This window comes from Periplaneta americana, chromosome 2 (assembly GCF_040183065.1).
Source record: "Periplaneta americana isolate PAMFEO1 chromosome 2, P.americana_PAMFEO1_priV1, whole genome shotgun sequence".
Classification (NCBI taxonomy): Eukaryota; Metazoa; Arthropoda; class Insecta; order Blattodea; family Blattidae; genus Periplaneta; species Periplaneta americana.
The window spans coordinates 99,576,660-99,604,508 of record NC_091118.1 but is presented as its reverse complement, the minus strand read 5'-3'; the positions used below and the strand labels follow the sequence as shown (position 1 = coordinate 99,604,508).

The following is a 27,849-nucleotide window of genomic DNA, read 5'->3' as shown; positions in this document are numbered from 1 at the left end:
CATAATGTATTAGATATTGGTTGCTTAGTGGAAAAAGAAATATGCAGCGACGAGGTAAAATACAAAGCTCTAACAAATCCGTGGGTTCCAGACGAAAAATATCTATTTCCGAAGACACTAGAATCGGGACAGTCTAGACAATTTCAGCGTGCGTGGCTTAAAAGATTTCCATGGCTCTCTTACAGTAAGAAGGATGAAGGTGTGTTCTGTCACGTGTGCGTTTTATTCGGATCTAAAGAGGGAGGGCGAAGCAAAGTGACGTTACAGAATTTAGTTACGAAACCTCTAAGAAAATTCAAAAAGGCCTCTGAAATATTCAGGAGACATTCAGAGAACAGTTATCATAAAACTGCTCTCTTAAAATGTGACAACTTTAAACAAGTGTTTGAAGGTAAGGTAGAGAACGTTCTGGTTCAATTGAATAATGAAGTGTTACAAACAGTGCGCGAAAACAGGATGAAACTTGTCCCAATAGTAAAAACAATTATTTTGTGCGGCCGACAAAATATTCCATTAAGAGGACACAGGGATGATGGTGCGATTGACTTGGAAAGCGAAAATCAAAACGAAGGTAATTTCAGGGAGCTTCTAAAATATCGCGTTGATGCCGGTGATCAGATTCTCCATAGTCATCTTAAAAATGCCCCCAAAAACTCATCTCTAACAAGTAAAACAACGCAAAACGATCTCATAAACTGTTGTGGCACCATTATTGAAAAGAAAATTGTTGAAGAGGTTAACCAAAGTAAATATTTTTCTATCTTAGTAGATGATACAACGACATCAGTTCCAATGAGCAACTATCATTATGTGTGCGATTCGTAGACCGAGAAAAGTGTTACTTGCATGAGGAATTTTTGAGATTCGTAGTGGTGCAAGATCTAAGTGGAGAGGCATTGTCAAAAGTTGTTTTAAGTGAACTGTGGGACTTAGGTCTAGACATTTCGAATCTTCGCGGACAGGGTTATGACGGCGGTGCTAATATGTCGGGGAAGTTTCGCGGTGTCCAAGCGCGAATTTTAAAAGAGCAGCCTCTCGCATACTATATGCACTGTGCCTCACATTGTCTAAATTTGTCACTTTCAAAATCGTGCTCTGTTCCCAGTGTTAGACAAACTGTAGACACAGTAGCTGAAATAGCAAAATATGTTAGGGAGTCTAGCAAGCGGTCAATCATGATGAAAGAAAAAATTAGTCAAATATGCCCTGAACACAAGAAAACGAAACTAAAGACCTTGTGTGAAACAAGATGGATTGAACGGCATGACGCAGTGTTACAATTTTTAGACATTTTCTCCGCAGTTATATCATTCCTGGAAGATTTTGGATCCTATGGTACAAAGGCACATTTGATGCTTAACTCAATTCTAAAATTCGAATTCATAATTTCATTGCATATTTTAGCAGAAATATTTGGAATAACACTGTGTGTTTCGCGGAAGCTACAGAGCCCAAATCTCGAACTAAGTCAGTGCTACCAGATGGTTGAATGTGTCATGAATACTCTTCAGGCCTGCCGAGATAATAACACTTATAATTTTCTTTTTGAGAAGGCTGTTGCATTGGCTCAATCTGTAGACGTAGAAGTAAATGTACCTCGAGTTGCATCCAGACAAATCCATCGCAATAATGTTGCGTCTAAGTCTCCTAAAGATTATTACCGCCTCAATGTATTTCTTCCTTTTCTTGATCACCTTCTAAGCGATTTGTCACTATGATTTTCGCCTGCTAGGCACAGTCATGTAATTAAACTCCAATCTTTGATTCCTAACTTTTTACACGATCCTGATAAAAATATCGATGTCATCCTACAAGCTGCAACGATTTATGAACAGGATCTGCCAGGAACTATTCCAGAGCTTAGAGGAGAGCTACATTTGTGGTTTCAATTTTGGAAGGAGCAACAAAAAAAAAAAAAAAAAAAAAAAAAAAAAAAACAGACACGGCTATAGAAGCTTTGCTGCATACTAGGAATAATTTCTACCCCAATATAAGAGAGCTGCTCACTATATTATGTGTCATGCCAGTGACAACTTGCACCGCGGAACGGTCATTCTCAACACTGAGACGTGTGAAAACCTACCTCAGATCGACGATGAACCAGGACAGAATGAATGGTTTGGTATTGCTCAACATTCATCGTAACATTGACGTAAGTCCGGACGAAGTAATAGAACTTTTCGCAAGAAAACATCCCAGACGACTTCAGCTTCGTTAAACTGTAAGTAACATTTAATCGACTTTCCATTCCAGTCACCATTTCCTTTAGAATTAGAACTAACTGAAGACTTAGGACCTAAGAGTGACAATATTGTTGTGGTTTATTTATTTGTTTTTAATTCCATTCTTCTGTGTTGTGATTATACTACTGTATTCATATGTTAATTGAGGGGTTGGGTGCAAAAAAGGCACTTCTCTCAAATGCAAGTTTTGAGAAAATTGATGTTGAAAATTCAAACCGTAATAATGTTATCTATGCACGCATTTACATTTTGGGTACCGGTACTCCTGACCTCTATGATCATAGTACTAAACTACAACTTTGTGATCATATGCATAACAGATCAGAGAACACAATAAAGCGTTTTACTCAAAAAGGGCACATCCTCTAAAATGCCCTTCTTGCACCCAGCCCCTCAATTACTATTAGCCCCCCCCCCCTATTATTAAATTCTAGATCCGCGCCTGGTACTACTCTTAGTGTGAGAGCTAATTTTCTGTACACAGGTCTATCTGCTTTGGAGTAACACTGCCCAGTTTGGAAATAAGTTTAGACATGAGTTCATGAATAGTTTCCTTGTCTGTCAGATACATATTATATTAAAAAAACGTAGTAGTGATAAATGCCACACCCTTGGGTGGAGTCTGTCGTAAAATTTTATAGTTTTATCAGCAGCAATAAAAGACATTCTTAAAAAATAGTTTACAGCAACAAACGTTCATTTTTCTTTATTCAGTTCCCATTTAAATACGAAATAATAATAATAATAATAATAATAATAATAATAATAATAATAATAACAATAATAATAATAAATCATCTATCACGAATTAGACCTTTGTAGACCTGTTTCAGCCGCATCTAGCAGTCGAAGACAATATATAGAACAGAGCGGAAGAAACCGACATTCGCAACAGAGTGGAAGAAGCCTACATAGGGAACAGTCAACGGTAGCAGCCGAGATATGGAACAGACAGAGGAAGAAGCCAACATACGAATCAGGCTGATCGGAAGAAGTCGACATAGGGAACAAACTGAGCGGAAAGAAGCCGACATAAGGAACAGACTCAACGGAACAATCCGAAATACGGAACAAACAGAGTGGAAGAAACCGACATTCGGAACAAACAGAGTGGAAGAAACCGACATGCGGAATAGAGAGAGCGGAAGAAACCGACATAGGGAACAGACTGAACGGAACAATTCGACATACGGAACAGACTGAAAGGAAGAAGACCACACAGGGAACAGACTGAAGGGAACAATTCCGACATAGGGAACAGGGACAGAACGGAACAATTTGACATAGGGAACAGCCAGAGCGGAACAATTCGACATACGGAACAAACTGAAAGGAAGAAGACGACATAGAGAACAGACTGAACGGAACAATTCCGACATAGGGAACAGACTGAACGGAACAATTCCGACATAGGGAACAGACAGACCGGAACAATTTGACATAGGGAACAGCCAGAGCGGAACAATTCGACATAGGGAACAAACAAAGCGGAACAATTCGACATACGGAACAGACTGAACGGAACAATTCCGACATGGGGAACAGACAGCGGAACAATTCGACATAGGGAACAGACAGGGCGGAACAATTCGACATAGGTAACAGACAGGGCGGAACAATTCGACATAGGCAACAGACAAAGCGGAACAATTCGACATACGGAACAGATTGAACGGAACAATTCCGACATGGGGAACAGACAGAACGGAACAATTCGACATAGGGAACAGACAGAGCGGAACAATTTGACATAGGGAACAGCCAGAGCGGAAAAATTCGACGTAGGGAACAGACAAAGCGGAACAATTCGACTTTCGGAACAGACTGAACGGAACAATTCCGACATAGGGAACAGACAGAGCGGAACAATTCGACATAGGGAACAGACAGAGCGGAACAATTCGACATAGGGAACAGACAGGGCGGAACAATTCGACATACGGAACAGACTGAACGGAACAATTCCGACATGGGGAACAGACAGAACGGAACAATTCGACATAGGGAACAGACAGAGCGGAACAATTCGACATAGGGAACAGACAGAGCGGAACAATTCGGATAGGCAACAGACAAAGCGGAACAATTCGACATAGGGAACAGACAGAGAGGAATAATTCGACATAGGCAACAGAGCGGAACAATTCGACATACGGAACAGAGAGCGGAACAATTCGACATAGGGAACAGACAGAGCGGAACAATTCGACATAGGGAACACAGAGCGGAACAATTCGACATAGGAAACAGACAGAGCGGAACAATTCCGACATAGGGAACAGACAGAACGGAACAATTTGACATAGGGAACAGACAGAGTGGAACAATTCGACATAGGGAACAGACAGAGCGAAACAATTCAACATATGGAACAGATAGAGCGGAACAATTCGACATAGGCAACAGACAGAGCGGAACAATTCGACATAGGGAACAGACAGAGCGGAACAATTCCGACATAGGGAACAGACAGAACGGAACAATTCCGACATAGAGAACAGACAGAGCGGAACAATTCGACATACGGAACAGACAGAGCGGAACAATTCGACATAGGGAACAGAGCGGAACAATTTGACATAGGGAACAGACAGAGCGGAACAATTCGACATACGGAACAGACTGAAAGGAAGAAGACGACATAGGGAGCAGACAGAGGGAAAAGCCGATATATGAAACAAACAGAGCGGAAGAAAATGACATAGGAACAGACAGAGGAAAGAGCCGACATAGAGAACAAACTGAACGGAAAAATATCGACATAGGGAACAGACAGACGAAGAAACCTACATACGAAACAGATTGAATGGATGAAACCGGCATACGGAACAGACAGAGGAAGAAGCTGATAAACGAAGGCTGGCAGGGGAAACAACAAGGCCATGGCAGATGTAATTGGAGAAGCAAGCAGAATCAATGAGATGGTATTAAAAATCGCTATCTTAATGGAAGTGCAGTATTATCAAAATGAATAGGCTGCACAATTTTTTCCTCCTTGGTAGAATGGAAAGATATAAAATTAGGATAGCATGCAATGTAGTAGTTTTTTGCCGTTAGCAACCATGATGCAGCTCGCAGATTCTCAATAAGCCGTTGAATACGCTGTCATCATGGCGGCGATGCTTACCACAGCTATCAAGTCATAAATAGTGAATCCATCACCTGCATTCGCCGGCCTTGAAACCACGCACACACCAATGCATAAAACATGTTACGTCTCTTTATCATGCAAAGCGAAGTAATTGGATCTGTGTAACTCTCCACGGCTACTCTAACTGGTAATTGTTAACGCTTCGCAAATACACATGCAAAATATTTGACGTCACTCAGTCGAATAAACAACTGGTGTCTACTGGTACACTCGGTCTAGTTCGTCCCACTTTTTGTCTTCTTAATACCGAACGAAACAAATTCGTCAGAGCATTCGTTGCAACTTCGTTCCTTTTTTACTTTTATGCAACAGCTTTTGTTTTCTATTTGAATTCACATGTTACATGGTCCATGTGTAGAAGTAAACAAGCCGAAAATAGGAGACATTTTAAGAATAAAATAAAGAAGCACTTTTCCGTAAATAATGTGTGTGTTCGCATGTGTGCGCCCGTGCGTGAGTTGAACGTCGTCGCGTCCATTCGACAAGTACAAAAGTACTTTCCACGAAAGTCCTCAATACCATTATACTCAAAACAATATCGGAAAGTACCAAAAATCAAAGACGGTTGGCATTTCAATGGTACCAACCTGACACCTGAAGCAGTAACGCTACTAAATAAATGTTCACGGCTTAAAAAATGATGTAATGAATACAACTCCCTATAATAAAATAATTATATTTTCACAACGTATGTTGTTATATTATAATAGCTATATAAAAGATAGCGGACGACCCATATATCAAACTTTTTATTGCACTGTAGTAGCGTAAGCAGTCAGGTTAAAAGGCAATGGTTCCCAACCTTTTTTGACTGACAACACACTTTACTGAACGCCCACGATATCGCGACACACTTGTTTGTTTTTATTGATGGTAATAATAATAATAATAATAATAATAATCAGTGCTTTTCTTCTGAAGAAAAAGGTGTAGAATATATTATAGCAGACGGGGAGATGAATACTGTTCACTGCACGGGAATTTTGTCGTTTTTAACCTTCTTTCCGTCCAACTAGGACTTTCAAGATCTAAGCGGAATTCGAAGAAAAAGTATATGCAAAACATAGTTATTCACATATATTTCAGTTCCATGATGAAAAAATGCAACAAAAAGGTGCCGGAACGCCGTTCCAGCGCGTTCCGCCAGAAAAAAAAAAAGCACTGATAACTTCTATGTAGTGTCGGGCATCCAGCATTGTATATAGATCGATGTTAAAATGCAATCTCGGAAAAAAAAAAAAAAAAAAAAAAAACGCGCAGCAACTTGAGTGGCATTAGAAAAAAAAAAGGTATGTGTCAAAAATCTCAACCTATCTATGCTGGATGTACGATAAAAGATTTTTATTATCGTTTTTGAAAGCTCACCTATTTGAATTAATGTGAAGTTTACGCTCGGTGGGTTGCACAGAGTTTCTCTACGCATGGCCTTATGGTTGACAGGCCAACACGTAAATCCTTTTCAAGATGCAACAGTCTGTTTCTTTGTTTAAATTTCAGTATTTTCAAGTTAGAAAATGCTGATTCACACAAGTACGATGTTGAAAACAGCAGCAAAATGTTTATGGCCATCTTTGCAATTGTGGAATACTAACATCGCGCATAAATCCAAAAAGATTGCACTGAATTGTCTAGAAATTTTGTTTTCATAGTATAATCGCATGACAAATCTAGCAACTCTTTTCTCGTCGACAGGTTGATGGCATTTTGAATGTTGATCTCACCAGAAGTACCAAAAGGAGAAATTATTCATTTTTAACTCTGAAACGGACATGCTAGGGAATACTTTGTTACTGAAGTTTGTAACGCATTTAGGTATTCTGCTATTAACTTCTTCAGGTATTCTTTTTCATTTCTAGCAAAACTTGATTTTCAAAACTCTCAACTAAGGAAAGGGTAATAATTTATCTGCTATAACCGAAGACTCCCAAAACGTCAGTTTTTTTTCTTTTGTAAAATCCTTGAATTTTGTTTGCGGCTGAAATAATAATTTGTCTTGTGTTGCATGCTTGCATTTAAAGAGTTCAGTCTCTCGAAAGTTTCAACAAGATATGCTAGTTACGCACACCAAAAATTATCTTCCAAAAGTTTAGCATTATCTGACTTTTCGTTCTAAAAAAAAATAGAAGCTCGTCTTGAAGATATACCACTCGCATCATTGATTTACCTCTAGAAAGCCAACGGGTTTCAGTGTGCAAAAATATTTTTCTATGCTCGGCCTCCATAGATTCGCAAAGCATTTGAAACACTCTAGACTTAACTGGTCTTGTTTTTACATAATTTATCATGTTAATAGTCGTACTTAACACAGATTCTATAAGTTCTCCTTCAACAGTTTTCATAATTAACGCCTCCCTGTGCAAGAAAAAATGAGTTGTCATTATAGCCGAATCCACTACTCTCACGAAACTTATAAAACCTTTAATTTTCTTCGTTAATGACACTGTTCTAACTGTGTAAAGAGAAATGCAATTTATCCAGGAAATATTATGTTCAACAAAATAATCATTAACACAATTATAAATATCTTTGCATGTAGTAGTGGTTTTGAGTTCTTGGCAAAATAAAAATTGTTTAGCAATATCTAAATAATATTCGAACCTAATAAAGCTAATTGACATTTACTACTCGTGTCATGGTTTTCGTCCAATTGCAGAGCAAACATAGTATCCCCCACTAATTTATTGTTCACATTAATTTCAATGTCGTGAGACATTTGTTTTATCCTGCGACTAACAGTGTTATCCGATAATGGAATTTGGAATTTCTTTCGCAGCATCACTAAACATAATTTTCACTTTTTTTTTTCTTGCGGCTGGTAATACAGTGTCCACCATGAACCTAACACCTTTCATTTGGCTGCCAAAAATCAATGAATGGAAATAAGTTGGTAACATAAATTGCAATATGTAGAGAAACTGTGGAAATTTCGTTGGCTATTTTTAAAAACCCGCGCGAGAGGTTGTACGTGGCGCTGCGGTAGCTTAAGTCAAAATGGCAACAGCGCAAGAGCGAGCACAAGCGATCTGGTGGTATGCCGAAACAAAGTCGGTGATTCAAGTGCAACGCAACTTTCGGCGCGTGTTCCAGAAGGACTCACCATCACGGAACACCATTAATACATGGAAACAGCACTTTTTGGCAACGGGAAGTGTGGTGAAATTGCAGCAGTGAGACAGGCGTATGAACGAAGTCCATGCAAGTCAGTTCGACAAGCGGCGTGTCAGTCAATTTGGTTTTGTAGGCACAGAATGACCTCGCAAGAAGTTGTGGGTGCTAACTTAAATGAACATATTTGTGACAATATCAGGTCAAATTCTTCATCCAAGTTTTCGCCACAAATAACCTTCACTGAACAAAAGAATCCGTACTCCGGGTTCGTGTTTATCACCCTGTTCACTTTATTTTAAAGAAGTTGTATGTTTTACAAAGAACAATTTTCATATTCGGAACAGAATAGTAGTGCTTTCCTCTTTACTGCAACAATCGCAGAATAAATTAAATCCTTTCCTTTAATCCACTGTACAAAGAGTACACTTTTGGAACCTTTAATTGGAGGCATATTAGAATCACATTAACACAGACAAACAGAATAAACAAACACATTAACCACTTACGAGGTTCACACACTGCAAAAACAGTTTAGGGAATGATTCCAATTTTAGAAGAATCTAAATTGCTACTGGTACTGGAAGAGGGAGAAAATATTTACAACCTCCCTGAAAAGGGTACTTTTGATCTAAATTATTTGTCGGCAGTTTCCTTTCTTTCTACTATTTTCAAAATATCCAACGTAATAAATCCTTTTATGACACGCAGTCTGTAGAGGGTCCTCGGTAAAGTGTTATAAAAGTGAGCTTTCGTCGTAGGTAAAGTGTTTAACTTCTGTCCAGGAAAAGGTCCTCTAACATCTCATTATGAAAATCTTAACATTATATTTAATTTTTCTGTTATTTAGTTTTTTTCTTTTCCTTCGTCAATCCTGATTGCTGAAGACAAAATAAGGGACATAAAAATCGAGAAACTGAGGTGTTCACTCAAAACCATTAAAACATGCATTTAAACTGAATATAATGTATATTATATGCATGATTAAGCTAAAAATTGCTTAAATATGCATTATACATGTTTTATCCCCAAATAGGCCAAAACATGCAGATATGCACGGAAAAATTACATATATTTGGAACAAGAAAGTAATGAAATAGATAAGTACTAAGTTTGAGCTATGTCCTATGTTCCTATAAAAACATGCATTTGCATGAAATTCTAGTCTCTAATTATGAGGTTTTTTCCTGTTGGGCTATTAACTTACAAAACTGCATACGAAGCATGTAATGCTTTGTCAGAAACAAACGCGTTTTACTAACGCAGTAGGGGATTTTTCCTCTAACTTCAAAAAACGTTCAAAATATTCTCTTCGTTTTGAAGCTACATCAGAATAATCATTTTCTAAAGGTATTTTTAGTTTACTCGGCATCATCGACTGTTTTGACAAAACATTTCCGCATATAAGACACTTGGGATTTTGTTTATATTCATCTCCACGACACGTAAAACCATGTTGCAAGTATTCATCACTATATTTACGAAACGCAGAGAATTTTCGCTCATATTATTTGAATTGGTATTGCTGTCATCTAACCCAGAACTTGATTCAGATTGACTTTTTCGAATTAAAAATTCGTCTATAATAAAATCTAAATAAAGCAGTTTTGATAAAATAGTCGCACTATTACCCGCTCACATGCATAAACTGAAACTGACCAATACTGTATGTGTTGACGATTCTAAACTCTGTTTATTACTAAGTGGGAAGTGTAAACTAATTACTAGGCCTGAGAAATATATGCCGTTATACTATCAGTGCGCTTCGTGCGCCTCTGACTTTCAGTTAAGGTATCTCAGAGTTGGGGTGAGTTAACGCAGTGTCTTTCGTTCGTTTGAACTCATGCTTATCACACGGTAAGTTAGCTCTCAGCATTTGGATGGTTCAAAGTCACTCCTTTGACTTCGAAACACAACTATATGCTATTTATTTGCTTTTAAATTATTTTATATGTAAGTTTTTGCGTGATTTAGTTATTTTTTTCTTAATGATTATTTAAAAAAAATTAAAGACACCCTTTTCTTTGTTAAAGAAAAATTGCACTATTTTAAAGACATTTTATTTTCTGTCTTTAGAAAATGCACTTAATATAACATTGACAAGTATCAGCCTTATTATTTCACTATGTTAATATGATGGTGTATTACGTTTTTGTTTTACATAATTTTTCATTTAATATATTGTTGCAGTGAATAACAAACCACACTTTCAAATTTTCAAAGGAGAATGATTACCTGTTGCTAGAAAAAAAACAACCTTACATCTAGAAAAACTTCGTTCCACTTCTGCAGAAACAATAAGGACATATTATTTGAAATATTTTGCATAAGTATTATCTGTCTCAAAATCTGCATCATTATTAATAAATTTCCTCATTTGAAATTAAGTCACAAATTTTACATAGAGCTAGCTACATACTGTACATATCCATAATGTTTATTCAGTATTTTTTTTTTCATCTTTTCTATTTTTCCTATTTCGTGTTCCAATTATTCAGTTTCGTCACAATAACACTGACAACATGTTATTTTCTGTCTGTAGAAAATACGCCTAATATGACATTGAAAAATATCAGCCTTATTATTTCACTATGTTAATATGATAGTGTATTACGTTTTTGTTTTACATAATTTTTCATTTCATATATTGTTGCAGTGAGTAACAAACCACACTTTCAAATTTCCAAAGGAGAATGACTGCCTGTTGCTAGAAAATAAGCCTTATATCTAGAGAAACTTCGTTCCACTTCTGCAGAAACAATGGGGACATATTTGAAATATTTTACACAAGCATTATTATTTATCTCAAAATCTGTATCATTATTACAAATTTCCTCATTTGTAATTAAGTAACAAATTTCGTCCTCGGCATCTTGCTATTATTCTTCTTTACAGGACGTTGAATGTTGTCTGTTACGAATAGCAGTATTCGGCTGTAATGTAACCGATCAACTGAAGATCACTGCTGAACGAAACACACTGAAATCCCCCACCCCAACGCAATTACGTACTGGTACCTAAAGTCAGAGACGCATGAAGCGCAATGTAACGGCATACAATTCTTAGCCCTAATAATTACTAACAATAGCCTAATCATTGTTGCAGGTGTTCATTCGAATTATCACCAGGCAGAAAAATTAAACTGAGCATTGTTGCAGGTGTTCACGTTTCATTGGTTAAACCTGTAACAAAATTTAAAAAAAAATTACCATAACAAAGACTTCGTTGTCAATAAAAAATGTGTTGTAAAGAGACCTCTTGGATGACATAAAATTTATTTTTCAATTTCAAAATTTCGCGACACACACCAAGGAGTTGCGCGACACACCGGTTGGGAACCCCTGGATTAAGGGACCCACCCCATCGTTAAAATGTACTTGTTCCACACCATTTGAAGCACAAATCAAGCACAAATGAAGATTTAATTTAATTTTACCCTCAGTGCAGTCCGAAACGTGCATTTAATCAGAAAATTTACTGAAAAATGTCTTGTATAAAGAAATTAATCTCGGGGCAGTAACCATGGCGACAACACTGTCCGTGTATGACCGTACCGTTGAACTTTTTTGTGGGTATAAGCTTACCTTAAAAGCAAGAAAACCTCGGGATATGACTACTTTAGAAGCGTTAATTCGAGAGGAGTGTGGTCGGGACCCAAATGATACTATGTTTGTGAGAGCAGTATAGAACATTCAGCCATATCTGAAAAAAAAAAAAGTGCATGAAATGCTAGCGCTTACGTTGAATTTTAAAGGAACTGGCCACTCTACCTCATAATCTCCTGGCCTAGTTATCTCGTAAGTGGTACCTTCTTGGTAACACTTGTGAGGTTCAGACCTGTCTTCGGATAGTTGACTAAGCAAAATGTATAGAGCATCTGAATGAAAATGGAGAATTTAATTTAGAGTAGCTTGCTTCGCTTGATTAATATTTAAAATTGTGTCAATCCAAGAGTTAAATAGCTGTCGTGATTAGCTATAATGTGTGTATTCGAGGAAATATTGCTGGTAGTGAAGTGAATCTAACAGCTATAGAATCACTAGATTTAAGCAGGTGATCAAATAATGGGGGAAAAAATGTTGAAGTTGCAACTTAGTACCTCACGTTACCTTTCACCGATTGTACGCAATTACTGTTACCATGCTTATCACTGGCTTTGAGGTTAGAAGGTAGAAATCCAGCCGAGAAATTTAAGGGCGATAAAAATCCTTTTAAACAATTATTTCGGAAGCAAAGCAGATCTTTAGCACGCGAGAGGACTCCATCCCTGAATTAAGGCGCCAGACAATTTATCGGCCATTTTTCGCTCACCCCCAAATTTGGAGGTAGTACACTGGGCTCATTTCTGCCGCCACCTATATGCGTAAGATTTTGTCTCATCCTTCACCTGCTAATTCACATCATACGTCTCAGAAACGCATAATAAGTATTATCGATCACCAGGTCAGCGTGACCTAACATCGATAGAAGAACTTTGTCCATCAACTGAATTTTGTAAATGATAATGGATAAAGTAATGATGTAAATGACAAAACAATTGGGAAGTACAGTACATAGCTTTACTTACACTGCTGCGTAATATCTTTACGCATAACTACATGTGGGTGGTGTGAGAAATGTAACAAGGAGAATAGAAGGATAACGGAAAGACAAGGACACTACAATGCGAACACAAAGGACACAAAGGAAACAAATGGGGAACAAAAGGAGGACGAGGGGAAACCATGGAAAACAGAAGGAAAACACATGAGGATTACAAGGAGAACGCACGGGAAACACGAGGAGAACGCACGGGGAACACATGAAGATCGAAGGGAATACGTGGAGTACGACGAAGGGGATTTATTTCGTTATGACGGTCAATTCCCAAATTCCCCCCTCTCAGTAACTAGTGAGTAGAAAGGCATAGTTCTACGTCAAAACCGGAGTACCCAGTGAAAACTGTCCCTAGAACGTCTCTGCCTACCAATAATTTTTCTTCAATTCTCTGATTTTAATTCGGATATCTGGTGAGGAAATTCTGGCACAGTTACCGACTAAACTGTTCAGTTACATAAGTACACAGAAAATGGTATATTGTGTATATCGAGAAGGCCTTCGATAGAGTAAACTGATTTAAATTATGAACTATAATGGAAAATCAAGGCTACCTTCAGCACTTAATACGAATATTACAAAATATATTCATAACACTAAAATTATAATTCAGTTTTACTTTTTGGTGGAAAAACTTGGTATGACACACATAATAATTCAAATAATGGACTTAAATTAGCAAAAAAAAAAAAAAAAAAAAAAAATGATTTGACATAAATTATCTATCATCGAAAATAAAACCATAATTATTCCATTCCCATTACTTGAAAAATGTAACAAATCTCCTACATTTATATTAAGTATTAAATTACGTAACTCTGATTGTTGTTGATTATTGCAAAGTCCTACTATTAAGGAGTACGCTAAACTGGAGAAGTAACACGGTAGCTTTGAATCGCGCCGTTACGGTTACGACCAAATTTAACTAAATACACAATGTTGGCAACATAAGAACATGACTTTGGTCTGTGGTGTCGTTAGAAGGAGAAATTTGTTTGTTTTTCTCTCTTCGTTCTGAACATTACTGAGAGATAGCAGCACTGTTACTCTCATCTATTTCAATGATTTTTCCCTGGACCACCAATTTGTTTGGACGACGTTTCTACATAGAAGATTAAGACAGATCTTACAAGAGATCTCCATTACTAACAGTATGGTCATCAAAATTGTGTGTCCATTTTATCTCGAACTAAAATCTCTCTCGCAATTTCTTTTGTTTCATCACAGCCGAATGGGTTTCTCTCTTCGGTATCGATGATTCTATTCGGTCATGGCCTTTATGACAATTTTTGTTTCTTAATATTGATAAACAACAATATAATTAAAGCGGTGAATAATTTCATGGCCCCTAATAGTTTTTTTTTCGTAAAAGGCTAGGTATTTTCTCTAGGCCACAAATAAAACGTAACGCGGTCATAATTATGTACTTACGCTTTGGCGAACATTAACCGGAAATTTACTTTCCGTTATTTAAATGATATTCCGTGAAACACATTTTTTCCCCCTTTACTTCGTTGACTAATGGAGTGATTTATTTAAGAATATAGTCGCGAATTTTACTACCACCATTTCGATTGTCTTTTGTTTGACACGGCCCGGTGGCTAGTATGCTAGTGGCCAGCGAGTAAAGTCGACTATCGACATTGCTGCACCGTGCGTATTTTTTAGTAGGTTATTTTACGACGCTTTATCAACAGCTTAGGTTATTTAGCGTCTGAATGAGATTGTGATAATGCCGGTGAAATGAGGCCGGGATCCAACACCGAAAGTTACCCAGCATTTGCTCATATTGGGTTGAGGGAAAACCCCGGAAAACACCTCAACCAGGTAACTTGCCCCGACCGGGAATCGAACCCGGGCCACCTGGTTTCGCGGCTAGATGCGCTAACAGTTACTCCACAGATGTGGAACCGTGCGTATTATCCAACGAGCTATAAGTGTTAGTATTATCCAAGGAGTCCTCTGAAATTAAATATTTAGGCATGATTTTCGACGATCATTTAAAATGGAACCGACACATTAATTACCTCTGTCATGAATTACCTACGTAAAATAATATATTATTTTGTTTTATTGAAGAATTATTTGTCAATAAGTTTATTACGCACAATATACTTAATATTATTTCTGTAATTATGTATGGAACTATAGGATGCAGTTGCTTATTTAAAACCAATTTTAATTCACTTTATTTATTACAGACGAAAATAATTAACATGTCTTCATAAACCTATTGATTTTCCATCTCAAAAATTGTTTTTAGACTTTAAGGTTCTTAAGACAAGACAAATTTATTATATTACTAGCTGAAAGCACCCGGCGTTGCCCGGGTTTTCCTTTCTGCTTCTATTTTTAATTAAACTGGTTCTTATATTTTCGGAAATCTCGGAAACCTAACTATACACAAACAAAACAAATTGTCTTTAGGCCTTCTCTTCCACACCGCCAGAAATACAAATAAAGTAATAGAAAAATCAAACTATAAACAAAGTAAAACCCAACGAAAATATAACTCCTTCTCCTCTTTCTGATCAGTTTCAGCATCGAATCAATATATACATATATAATATTTAATTTATATTGGAAGATTTTTTTACCTCTTGACCGCTGTACACCCACATATCATACTCAGTTTTTTTTAATAAAACTTGAAACTATATCTCATAAATTCAGAACATATTGTATTAATTCTAATTTTATACACAGAATGCAGATGCAATATAAACTCGCAATAAGTCATTTTTTAACGTAAAGACTAATATTCTGAGAAACGTATAGGCCTACCGGTATTTTATAATTAAGAGATTTTTATTTCCACAACGCTTAACATACTAAATGTGCAACGTGATTATACAGATATAATTTCGCAGCAACACATTTTCGGACGTGAACAACAATATTTTGAGAATTAATACAATGTTATTTTCAGTGGGATTATGTACATTCACATACTACATTAGCAATATGACAAAAGTATGATTGAATTGCTTATTGATATGTGTAATTTTTTTTTCACTTCTTTGTGTAAAATATAGTTAAGGATGTGAAAAACACGCAGTTTTTAAGTTAATGTCTGCAACTTTGAGCGACTGCCCTTGAGCTTCATTTTAATATGGTCATTACAAATGCTAGTGGCATTGAAATTGCAGTTGCTTAAAATTGAATGAGTATCCTAGCAATACGTGGAATAAAAACATCTCCTTTTATTTTTGCAGTTAATATTGCCAATTCTATTACGTTTCGTATGAGTTTTTCCACACCAATTCTTATTCGTGCATAATTTGGTGGGTCAATATTTCGCAATAGTACTATTGGTTATTCAATATTAAGTAAATTATGTGGTAGCAAACCTTGTAGTTTCAAAGAATTCTAGAATTCAGTTGTATAAAACAGTTTGCTCACTATCTACAAAACTGAATCGAGGAATTCATAATACGGTCCTGGACTGCGTAAAGATACTTATTGCATGAATTATCTAGTTTTAGCCTTCATGCTCTGTAACAACAATGTAATTTAATTTCGTGTTAAAATTTCCATGGCCTCGTGAAAGTCGATGTTGAATACAACAGACAATAATAAAAAACAATTGACTGTAGAAGATTTTGCATTTTAATAATATACATGAATATCTGATCTATTTATTTTTATTTTCTATAATTTTAATTACTTTAACTTCCATTTGCACAATTTTAATGTAGCCTATGTTCTTCTCCTGGTTATGAAGGTTAAATGTGCAAACTTTGCACATATCGGTCAAAGCGTGTAGATTTGTATGAGAACATACATACATACATACATACATACATACATACATACATACATACATTACATACATACATTACATACATACATACATTCAATTTTATATATTAAGATAATAAAATTCGTACATAAAAATCTAAATAGCTTTGAATTGTATTCTCATAGTTATGAAACAAAAGATATGAATTCTTTAAAATTATTTCAACCAAAACGGAACACTAATACAATATTTAATCATAGTAGTAATTTAGGTCGAAGAATATGTAACAAATTTATACTTAAATATCCTAATCTTGTCAATTCTATTAGTATTCTAGTATTAAATTTAGAAAGTTATGTATGGATTTTATAAATAATGAAAAATTGTAAATTAAAATTTATATATTCTTATTGTGTAGTAGACATAAAACAAATTGTACCGTATTATATACTTCTTAATTTAAAATCTGGAATCCGCCTCTGAGCACGAGTTCTACTCTTTCAGGGATGAGCTAAATTTTTGGGTATACTACATGTTATGTTACAAGTATTAACAAAAAAAAAAATAAAATTAAATAAAAAACAATAAACACTGGAAAGAAAAGAACAGAAGAAATTACAGTAAATAAAGGTCTAGTATTTCACTTACTCTTTTTGACATCTACATAAATGACATCATCCAAAATTGGGGAAACATTTTTAATAACGGGATTAAAGTAAACAACATTTAAAGTTTTAATATTTTGCTATATACGCCGATGATACTGTTACATTACAAATAAAAAAAGAAGACACAATATTCTCTACATCACCTAAACAAAGGATGCAAACAGTATGATTTCAAAATCTCAAAAGAGAAAAATAAAATAATGGAATTTTTACGAAAGTTACCTGCAAGGTCAAAAATAATTATAGAAGATGAAGCTATAGAACAAGTCTCAAACTTTACATATCTAGGTTTACAAATTTACTACAGAATTTGAAACACAGAAAGACATTTATACAAAATTGTCAAATTTTCAACACAATTCATAGGACATTAAAACGAAAAACAAGGAAAGGAATAAGAATAAAATTCTATAAAACAAAGCTGTTCCTATACTTCTGTATGGTAGTGGAACTTGGGTGCCAAGGGTTAAAAAAAATCTTGTTACAACCTGTTACTGGTAGCTATCTATAGAAATAGCGAGAAAGTATTCAAAAACATTTTCATAAAGGAGGGGAAACTTTTGTATTGTTGCGATATCCCTGGTTCGATTGATCGTCTAGGACAGATATAGGCGCTAATAACTCGACTGAGTCGCTGTAGACCATCCCTTAACTCCCTTCACCTTCCCCGGCTGAGACAGTAGTGTTTTGGTACGGTAGGAGCAGACAGGAAGATCAGTGACGGATTGTATGAGGCGAGCATCATAGCTTTTACGAAATTTCGGCTCTCGCTGGTCGCCTAAAATTCACCACTGATGCGTTTGTTTATAAGGCGGTATAAGCGATTACTGCCTGTGCGTAATAAGCGATAGCTCCAATCATAACCATAAACGCGAATCAACTCAGTGTTCATTTGCAATAAAGGGGGGGAGGAAATAGTTTTCCTCAAGCGAGTTAAACAATTTTAAGCCTATATGATTAATTTTTAAGTCCTGTATTAGTATTAATGAAATTCTGTCCTTTTTAGCCAGTGTTTCACTCATGTTCATTTGCAATAAAGGGGGGGAGGAAATAGTTTTCCTCAAGCGAGTTAAACAATTTTAAGCCTATATGATTAATTTTTAAGTCCTGTATTAGTATTAATGAAATTCTGTCCTTTTTAGCCAGTGTTTCACTCATGCATAATATATGATTATAAAATATAAATGTAAGTCATTATGCTCTGTACATTTCATTTTCTTACTGTAAAATGAAACGCATACGTGATACGAGGCTGAGTCAAAAAGTAACCTTAATATATAAATAAAAAATCGGACTCTCATAGTAAATCAAAGTACTACACATACTGTATAATAGGAACACTTGCATTGAACGTAGTGGGGACTACAGCTCCTACCAAAAGTGTAAGGACATCCCTCCTTAAGTGATGTTTCACTGTCCTTATACTTATGTGAAACCCTCTGATGTTTATGCAGAGACCAAATGCCCGTGAAAAGTAAAGTTTTTACTGCAAACCCAATCTGTCTATCATTCTAACTATGTATTATATAACAATTTGTTTGTTATGAAACTTATTGAAAAATTACATATTTTGTAGGGAAAAAATTAATTACTCCAGAATGGGTTGACTTAGATCAGTGAATTTTTAAATGGAGTTAGACATATCTCCAGTCATTCTTCCACATCCCACTAATCTGCGACTTCACGTCCACACTCACTGAATTCCTCTCCTCTCCTCTCCTCTCCTCTCCTCTCCTCTCCTCTCCTCTCCTCTCCTCTCCTCTTTCTTTTTTTTCCAAGGAAGAAATCTAACCTTTCCACACTTGCAGCAAATCCATAGCTAATTACTAAAAATAGAGGGAATAAGCTGATTTATCAATGTTACCAATTCCCAATGTTATGGTAAATGGCAGTGGCGGATCCGGGTCCATTTGCCGCGAATTACGAGCTCAAGAGAATTTCAGAAAATTATGATTTTTCCTAAAGAAAAAAAAAAAAAAAAAGCAATCTGGAATACAATGCCTGTACGAATTGTCACAAAATTTTTAAACAAAAAAATAATAGGCCTAATTGCACAAAAAGTCTTTCGGATATGTCTAACTGTATCCCAAAATTCACTGATCTAAGTCAACCCACTCTGGAGTAATTATTCTTTTTCGTACAAAGTATATAATTTGTCAACACGTTTTCATAAAAGAAAAATTGTTATATAATCCACAATTTGGAATATAGACAGATTGGGTTTGCAGTAAAAACTCATTACAGACATCTGGTCCCTGTATAAACATTAGGAGATTTCACATAAGTGTAAGGACAGGAGTGAAAATCACTTAGCCTATGGAGGGGTGTCCTTAAAAGTTTGGTAAGGGCTGTATGTAGAAAAGTGATGAAGTGTTTGTAGTCTTATTGTACATATTCAATCAATAAAACAATTATTAAGATTACTTTTTGACTCTCCCTCGTAAAAGGGGGGGGGGCGGAAACAGATTCGAATTCTGCACACCAAAATTTTGTTTTGATACATAATGAATTTCATTCCGCAGAAAAAAAAAGAATAATTTCTCAGGCCTAAGAGTTTAATCAGTTGTACATTATTCATAATGTGGCCTAAGTGTGTTTTTGCCACTAGTTCCTATCCTATGCAACAGAAAATAAGAACGAACATAGCCTATAGGACGATATTCGCCACACTCAAGCTAAAAGCTCAAAAACGAAATGTAAATTTGATCCTTTACTAATTACAATGGACTTCGAGTTGGGGGAATGGATGTTACGTTTGCAGAGTTCCTTTCTGCATCAATTAAAGGATCTCTCGTCCATTTGTCAGTCTATCTGGAGACAATAGTTACTGTGGACTTGAAAATTGCTTACTACAAATGGAAGACCTACAAGTGAGAAATGACGTTCGAAAAAAATTAAAAATGTCCCAATATACAGTATGATGTATTGATCGTATTTGATTGTAGATACCACTGAACTCACTGTAATGGAATTAGCGTTGTAATGGAAAGAACCTATTTAAGAAAAAGACACCAAGCGAGGCTACAAAGATTCGGACCTGAAATATGGAATGTTTATGACCAAGTTTTGACAGGCACTACATGTGCCGTTACAGATCGGTATAATACGTAGGTTTCAGAGTCAAATTGTCACACACCATAACATTTACGAGTCCATTACAAAATATTTAACGAACAACGAAATTACCGTTATGAAATTGGGTAGCGGCAATCAAAATGTTAAAACATCGCATTAAAAATTATGCCTCCTGAATTTACAAGTAAAGCAACAGTTTACATTATTATACAGGCCTACGCAAGAATGAAGAAAACTGTAGATTAGAGCTGAGCTATCGTCTCAAGCTTTATGAAGATTGGGAACTGCAATGAAATGAACAAAATTCTGTAATACCCTTCAAGGAATTTATTTTTTTACTCCACACAACATTACAGATTATAGGCCTAATACATTTTATTATCAGTTGCTTTACTCAATACATTCTATCTATTCGATATCCCATATTACCCATTTCTTTTGTGGATTTAAGAAATTATGGACATTGTTATTTGGACATCTTTATCGTAGATCTCATTTCGTGAAGATTAAAGTAATACACTAGGCACATAATTTATTTTATGCTCGACCATGCCGCAATGTAGTAATTATACACCTGGTAGCAGCCCTTCATTCATTAAAGTTCAGGTTTTCCACCAATCAGAAAATACCATTGTAGCAATATGAAAGCGCAAGCATCGATTATTCTCGGATATGCAATCGAAAGACAACTGTTTTCGCAGGAGTTCTGCGACAATTTTAGTAGACGCTGGCGGCGACATCACAACATTGAAACGTCACGGAGGCTGGAAATCCAATACTGTCGCAGAAGGTTATGTTGAAGAATCGATCCAAAATAAGATTGAAATCTCAAATACAATATTAAACTCAGTCGAAAAAAATAACACACAAATTAACATCAATTCACAGTCATCTTCCAGCCTTTCACAAAGCACATTCCCGCAAATTCATTTCACCAATTGCACAATAAATCACCTATATTTAAAATAAAGTCAGTTCTGTTACTATAATAATTAGCGTTAATTGTGAATAATATTCAAATAAATTCAATTTGTCATCTCGTTTTTCAATGTCTAATTCAATTTCAAAGTTATATCAAGATTAATATTTATTTTACTCTCTAGATTATATCAAGGTCAATGTCGACATTTGTTTCTCGGAAAAAATCAATACTTTCGCGTCTGCGTACATCACACAATTTACGAGGTATTGCACAAGGTCAGTTTCGCTCCTCAGTCAGATAAGAATAACATGAATACTTATGAATAATTTCAAGTTAGAAATATGGTCGAGCATAAAAAGTCGTATGAAAATTGACTGATGGTAATTAAGATGCTCGTATAAAAATTATGAAACTCGCTGCGCTCGTTTCATAAACATATTCGTGTCTTAATTACTACCATTATAGGCTCGTTGCATAATGTACTATTTTAGTACATACTCTTTAAAATAGTTGCTTTTCGGACTGTCAGTCCGAAAACTTTAACTTCAGCGGCTAGGCCGGAAAATTAACTTAAACGGCTTTGGTCGCTGAAGTCATGTCAACCTTTAGCGGCGTTTTAAACAAAATCAACGCAGCGCCGTTTAAATCCGTATTCGTACATAGCCTATACCAGATTCGGATCCAGATGGCAGTGATAACCGTTATACCAAGTTTAACTGGGTTTCAAACAAAATACTTTATGATATTATAACAAATATAAGCAAACATTGTTACATTATGTTTATCAGAAACCTTACCAGTGTTTTAAACAGTTCATTATAACATCACAAGTTCGCCATTGCGAAGTCTCTTTAAAATATGAATAGGGCCTACATTAGGGATTTAGAGCGACTGTCTAAAAAATCTTGTATGAAACACGTGCGAAACTAGCGTTTTAAGCACTCGCCGTGTTATAATCGTGTGTGTGTTTCATAGATAAATATGAATGTTCTCAGATCGTCACCATTCAATTCACATTCACTTTTATATGAAATGAACTGACGTTCGACCTATCTTTACAACTGGATATTGGAAAAAGGCTTTGGCTTTACTATTTTGTATAACACCAGCAAAAAAATAAAAAAATAAATAAATAAAAAGGCACCTTTCAGATGGACAGAAGCTAATAGAAGCATTTGAAATGTGTAAATAAATTCATGCGCACAGAGTCCGCAGTGGATGAGAACCGCACAAGTGGCCCACTCATATCCAATGAGAAAGTAGAAAATATCCGAGACGCAATAGGGCGTAGTCCTCGTGCAAGATGAACACTGTGGATATGTTGGAGAAGCTATTTACAACCCTGAACCGTTGGGACACTTGTTTTGCTACTGATGGAAGTCATGTGGAAAAGCGTTGATTTTGTGTTTTTATGTCTCGTTTGTATTGTAGTACTATTTTTACTTCGCTATTAGTTGACGAATCCCCAAAAATGTCCTGTGACTTTATAATCACGCTCTATTTAAAATTGTCTCAATCACGAAGATGAATACAAATAACTTATTTACAATATCAATTCCACAGTTATTTCACTATGTAGGCCTGTAACCATTTAATATTCACTCTTATTGTAAGGTTTACTTTCAGTTAACAATGGTTCAACATTACTGCAATAGATATTTAAGTATAATACTGTAGATCGTCGAAGCAATGCTCATTCCAATAAAATCCAATGTTAGGTATTGAATTAAAGGTGTTTATCTATGCATATATGCTGTTGAAGCTAAATGACAGCGGTGAGCAGTATGGACTGAAGATAAATGACAAGTCATGGATGAGCAACTCGTGCTCACAAAGTGCTAAAAAAAAAAAAAACCTTAAAAGAGAGAAAGACAGACGGAGCTAGCCGCAGCAGTTACAAGTTGTTTGTAGTTTCGCTGCAAAAGCAGTTCATTGCCACGACGTGCTCTGGCGGCTCATGCAGGTGATCGTGATATCTACTCCAGGATTTGAATTTCAGAATGACGTATGGTACATGATAGTAATTTTAGATACACTGTACCTAAACATACATACATAAAATTATATTATATACTAGCTTTGTAAATTAGTTTAGTACTGGAAATACAAACTGAATAAAATCTTTTCAAGATACAACAAATATAGCTGCAACACTTATTTATTATTACATTATTTGTTAATATTTCTTATTATATGTCTCATTTTAAACACACAACACGAGTATTCCTCTGTTCTCAGGAAGGTAATAGTCTGTATTCGCAAACAATCACAAGTTCAGGGAAGCAATTTTTACGTGTCACGGCAAATGAAATAAACTTACTTCTGAGCTCTTTCTGTAGGCTATATTGAGAGCTTTTACACTTCTTTCTTGTATTAAACTATGCTTCAAGCACATAATATGGAAGCAGAAATTCTGACTTAGGCAGCATTACGAACAGTTCGATTCCTGATTTCGCTGGAATATGAGTGGCGTGCTGTTTCGTAGATTTATTAATTCAAGCTATAAACTTTCAGGATTTTCTATCGGCTGTAAGCCAAATGGATTTCAGAAAAATCTCGTTTCCTTGTCAATTGTCACTGTTTCTCCAAACTTACCAGTGAATTCTGCTGTAGGTCTTGAAGTAGGGTCTTATATTTGATAAAAAGAAGGGAAATGATCTGGGGATTATTTTGTTTTTCACTTAAAACGAGCCGCCATTTACTGCAGACGCGAGCAGACATGTCTTGCAAGAACCGCATACAGACCCTACAGCTGGTACAGAGTTCGTTCCACCTGACTGAGGTTGTGTTGACAGTTTGAGAGCACGAGTTACCCACCCATGGACAAGACGAAGACCATGGTCATAGGATGAAAATAAAGAAGATAAACTTATGAATTCTAAATGAGGCAGTGGAGCAAGTGGACAGTTTCAAGTATTTGGGGTGTACTATAAGCAGTAACATGAGCTGCTGCCAAGAAATCAAAAGGAGAATAGCAATGGCAAAGGAAGCTTTTAATAGAAAAATGAGCATCATCTTATCTTCTGCGGACCTCTGAAGAAAGAACTACGGAAGAGACTAGTGAAATGCTTTGTTGGAGTGTAGCACTTTATGGGGCAGAAACATGGACATTACGACGAAGTGAAGAGAATCGACTAGAAGAATTTGAAATGTGGATATGGAGGATGGAGCGTGTGAAGTGGACAGACAGAATAAGAAACGTACCTCTGTTTGAAATAGTGGATGAAGAAAGAATGATGCTGAAACTGATCAGAAAGAGGAAAAGGAATTGGCTGGGTTACTGGTTGAGAAGAAACTGCCTTTTGAAGGATGCACTGGAAGGAATGGTGAATGGAAGAAGAGTTCGGGGCAGAAAAAGATATCAAATGATAGACAAGTCCACACATGTGGAGTAACGGTTAGCGCGTCTGGCCGCGAAACCAGGTGGCCCGGGTTCGATTCCCGATTGGGGCAAGTTACCTGGTTGAGGTTTTTCCCGGGTTTTTCCCTCAACCCAATATGAGCAAATGCTGGGTAACTTTCGGTACTGGACCCCGGACTCATTTCATTGGCATTATCACCTTTATCTCATTTAAACGCTAAATAACATAAGATGTTGATAAAGCGTCGTAAAATAACCTACTAAAGTAAAATAGATAGACGCCAATAAGATATATGGATCATGTGAGGAGACAAAGAGGAAGGCAGAAAATAGGAAGCACTGAAGAATGCTGAATTTGCAGTGAAAGATCTGCCCTTGAACAGAACGCTATGAATGAATGAATGAATGTTTGCATTCTTAATTTTCTCTATATTATGTTTTCTATCACCTTTTTCATTGATTTCGGAAATTTTAGTTCCTTATGTCGAACTTATACAACATTCACTGCCCTTAAACTTCGTTTATAGTACTTCATTTTCATTATCTCCATGTTTAACAACGCGTCTGACCCATAAAATAATATTTATAGGAGGTGAGTTTGAAAAGTTCGTGGCCTGACACACAGAGGCATTAAAAACTTGTCAACTATGCGCCAGTGTTACTGACCATTTTACATTAGTTGAAGTACGAAAAATCATAATTTTCTGTTGGCTACATTGTATAATTTTGAAGTTTGTGCGCCGATTGGCAATAGAGCTTCGTACTGCCATTAAATATTTCGTAAAAAAGGGAATGGCTTTAAAAAAATTAAAGTCGACATGGATGCTACACTGGGGAAATCCGCTCCAGCGTTTTTAACTGTGAATCAATGGGCGACACTATTTAAACATGGTTGAGAATATGTGGAAACGATCCACGCAGTGGACGTTCAGTAACAGCAACAAGTGAAGAAATCGTAGAAAAAATCCATGATATGATGTTGAATGACCGTCGAATGAAAGTGCGGAAAATTAGCAAGGTTACGCGTATCTCAACTGAGCAAGTGCGCCACATCTTAGTCAATGTCTTGGGCATGACCGAGGTCTCCCGTAAGGTGGGTTCCGTATTTGTTAATACAGGAACAAAAGCATGTGAAGAGTTGGCGGGAAAAACGATGAATGTCACAGTTTTCTTAAGGTTGATGTCATTACCTAATTCAATGGATCACTGCGAAATTTAATGTTGTTCTTCTGAAAAATGGAAAAAGAAGAATTATCACCACGAATACAGTAATCCTTTCCTTCATTTTCTATAGAAACAGCACTACATCTTGCAGTTATAGACTCAATTAGATCATTATCTAATCCTTAACAGAAATGTGACATTTATCGTTTTTCCCGCGAACTCTTCATGTTTTATGTCAGATTTCAAGGAATTGTCTGGATCGAGTCAAGAAAAAAACGCCACATTTTCTGAGGCGGTATGTGACCACTGATGAAAACTGGATCCATTACTATATACCACAGACAAAACAGCAGTCGAAACAATGGAAGCACAGCGATTCTCCGCCTCCAAAGAAAGCAAAAGCTGTTCAATCAGCTGGGAAAGTCATGGCATCCGTGTTCTGGGGTTCTACGGCAGGGATGAGACGATATTAACTCCGAATCACAGTTGAAGAGTTCGACTTTGATCGCGAGCGCATGCACTGCATAGCGTCCCTACGTAGACACCAAGGATCGTATATACAATATATATTACAGAACATAACAGTAAACATGATACACATTAACTGTAAATACTCTATATATAATATATTCAATTAGCTAATTCATTTAACGAAATCAACTCCGTTACGGTGAACAAAAACATAATATATTCTGAGATTATGAAATTTATATCTTGAACTATAACTGCCAGTAAACATTTGTTTAAGCTAAGAAAATGTTCTTCCTACGTCACATGACGTTACAGGGACAAAATAATAACAACAACCAATATACAGATTATCAATATTTATATTTTACATCACATAAAATTTGTTTAAACTAAGAGAATGTTGTTTCTACGTCATATGACGATACAGGGGCATATTTATAACATATTACATCATTATTATTTAATGACCCCATGCATACCTGTTTGTAATTCGACCTTGCTTACGCATCCACGTGACGTAATAGATGTAGCTACCAGAAGAAACTACTCGATCCGCTGTACGTTTGGGAACGAAAATGCGCTGTCTGCTCATAATTGACAGCAACAGAGCCATCATTCATGAGACAATTAAGCCAGGAGATAATGGGGTAGGCTGATCGTGGGTATAGTCGGGTAAAAAATATAATATTTAAATTTACAAATATAATAGGCCTACTCTTAGCACATTAAATATAATTTTGCACAAAATCTTAGTTTCATAAATTTACGTACTACAGACAAGTTGCGACGTTGTACATGTTTACATATACTTGTAAAAAAAAAAAAAAAAAAAAAAAAACAAAATAAATAAGTTACAAATTGAAGTAATATGTCATTCGTAACTCTTTAAAATTCGCTCCACTGAATTACGAAATATACATTTTATACTGAAACGCAGCATTGTTACAATACAACTTGATGTATATTCTTCCGAGTGATAAGATTTGGCCATAAGAGACATAGCTTATTCAGAGATGTTCTTAATGCTTATGTGGTTCGCTTTATTTGGCACTTTACATGTTAACAACAAATTATCACTAACAATTAGACAAAATATTTTCACTTTAACATTTGCCATATAACGGTCATTAAAATTTGTGGTTTCATCCAGCGAAATCCGTAATTTCTCGCCTTCTACAGCGTATGGAGAGTAAATTCATAGGAAAGTCTTAGTTGATTCTAGGTGAACTTTCTTAAGCGTATATTTTTTTCAACAAATTCATTGACATAGGCCTACTTATTTCAAACTTTGTTAATTGGCACGTTGTTTAGTCAACTGTCCGAAGATAGGTCTGAACCTCACAAGTGATAT

The 27,849-nt window shown here is 36.0% G+C and overlaps 1 protein-coding gene across 6 annotated transcripts in view; it reads right to left on the bottom strand.

Moving 5' to 3' along the window:
* Window positions 1-27,849, bottom strand: part of axo (axotactin) — a 356,966-nt gene that overhangs the window by 197,874 nt on the left and 131,243 nt on the right. The window contains exon 3 of one of the 6 annotated variants that reach the window (XM_069818184.1): window positions 12,084-12,201. The exons of the other annotated variants lie outside the window; for them this stretch is intronic. The gene's annotated coding sequence lies outside the window, so the exon portion shown is untranslated. The remainder of the gene's footprint in view (window positions 1-12,083; window positions 12,202-27,849) is intronic. 6 annotated transcript variants of the gene reach the window in all.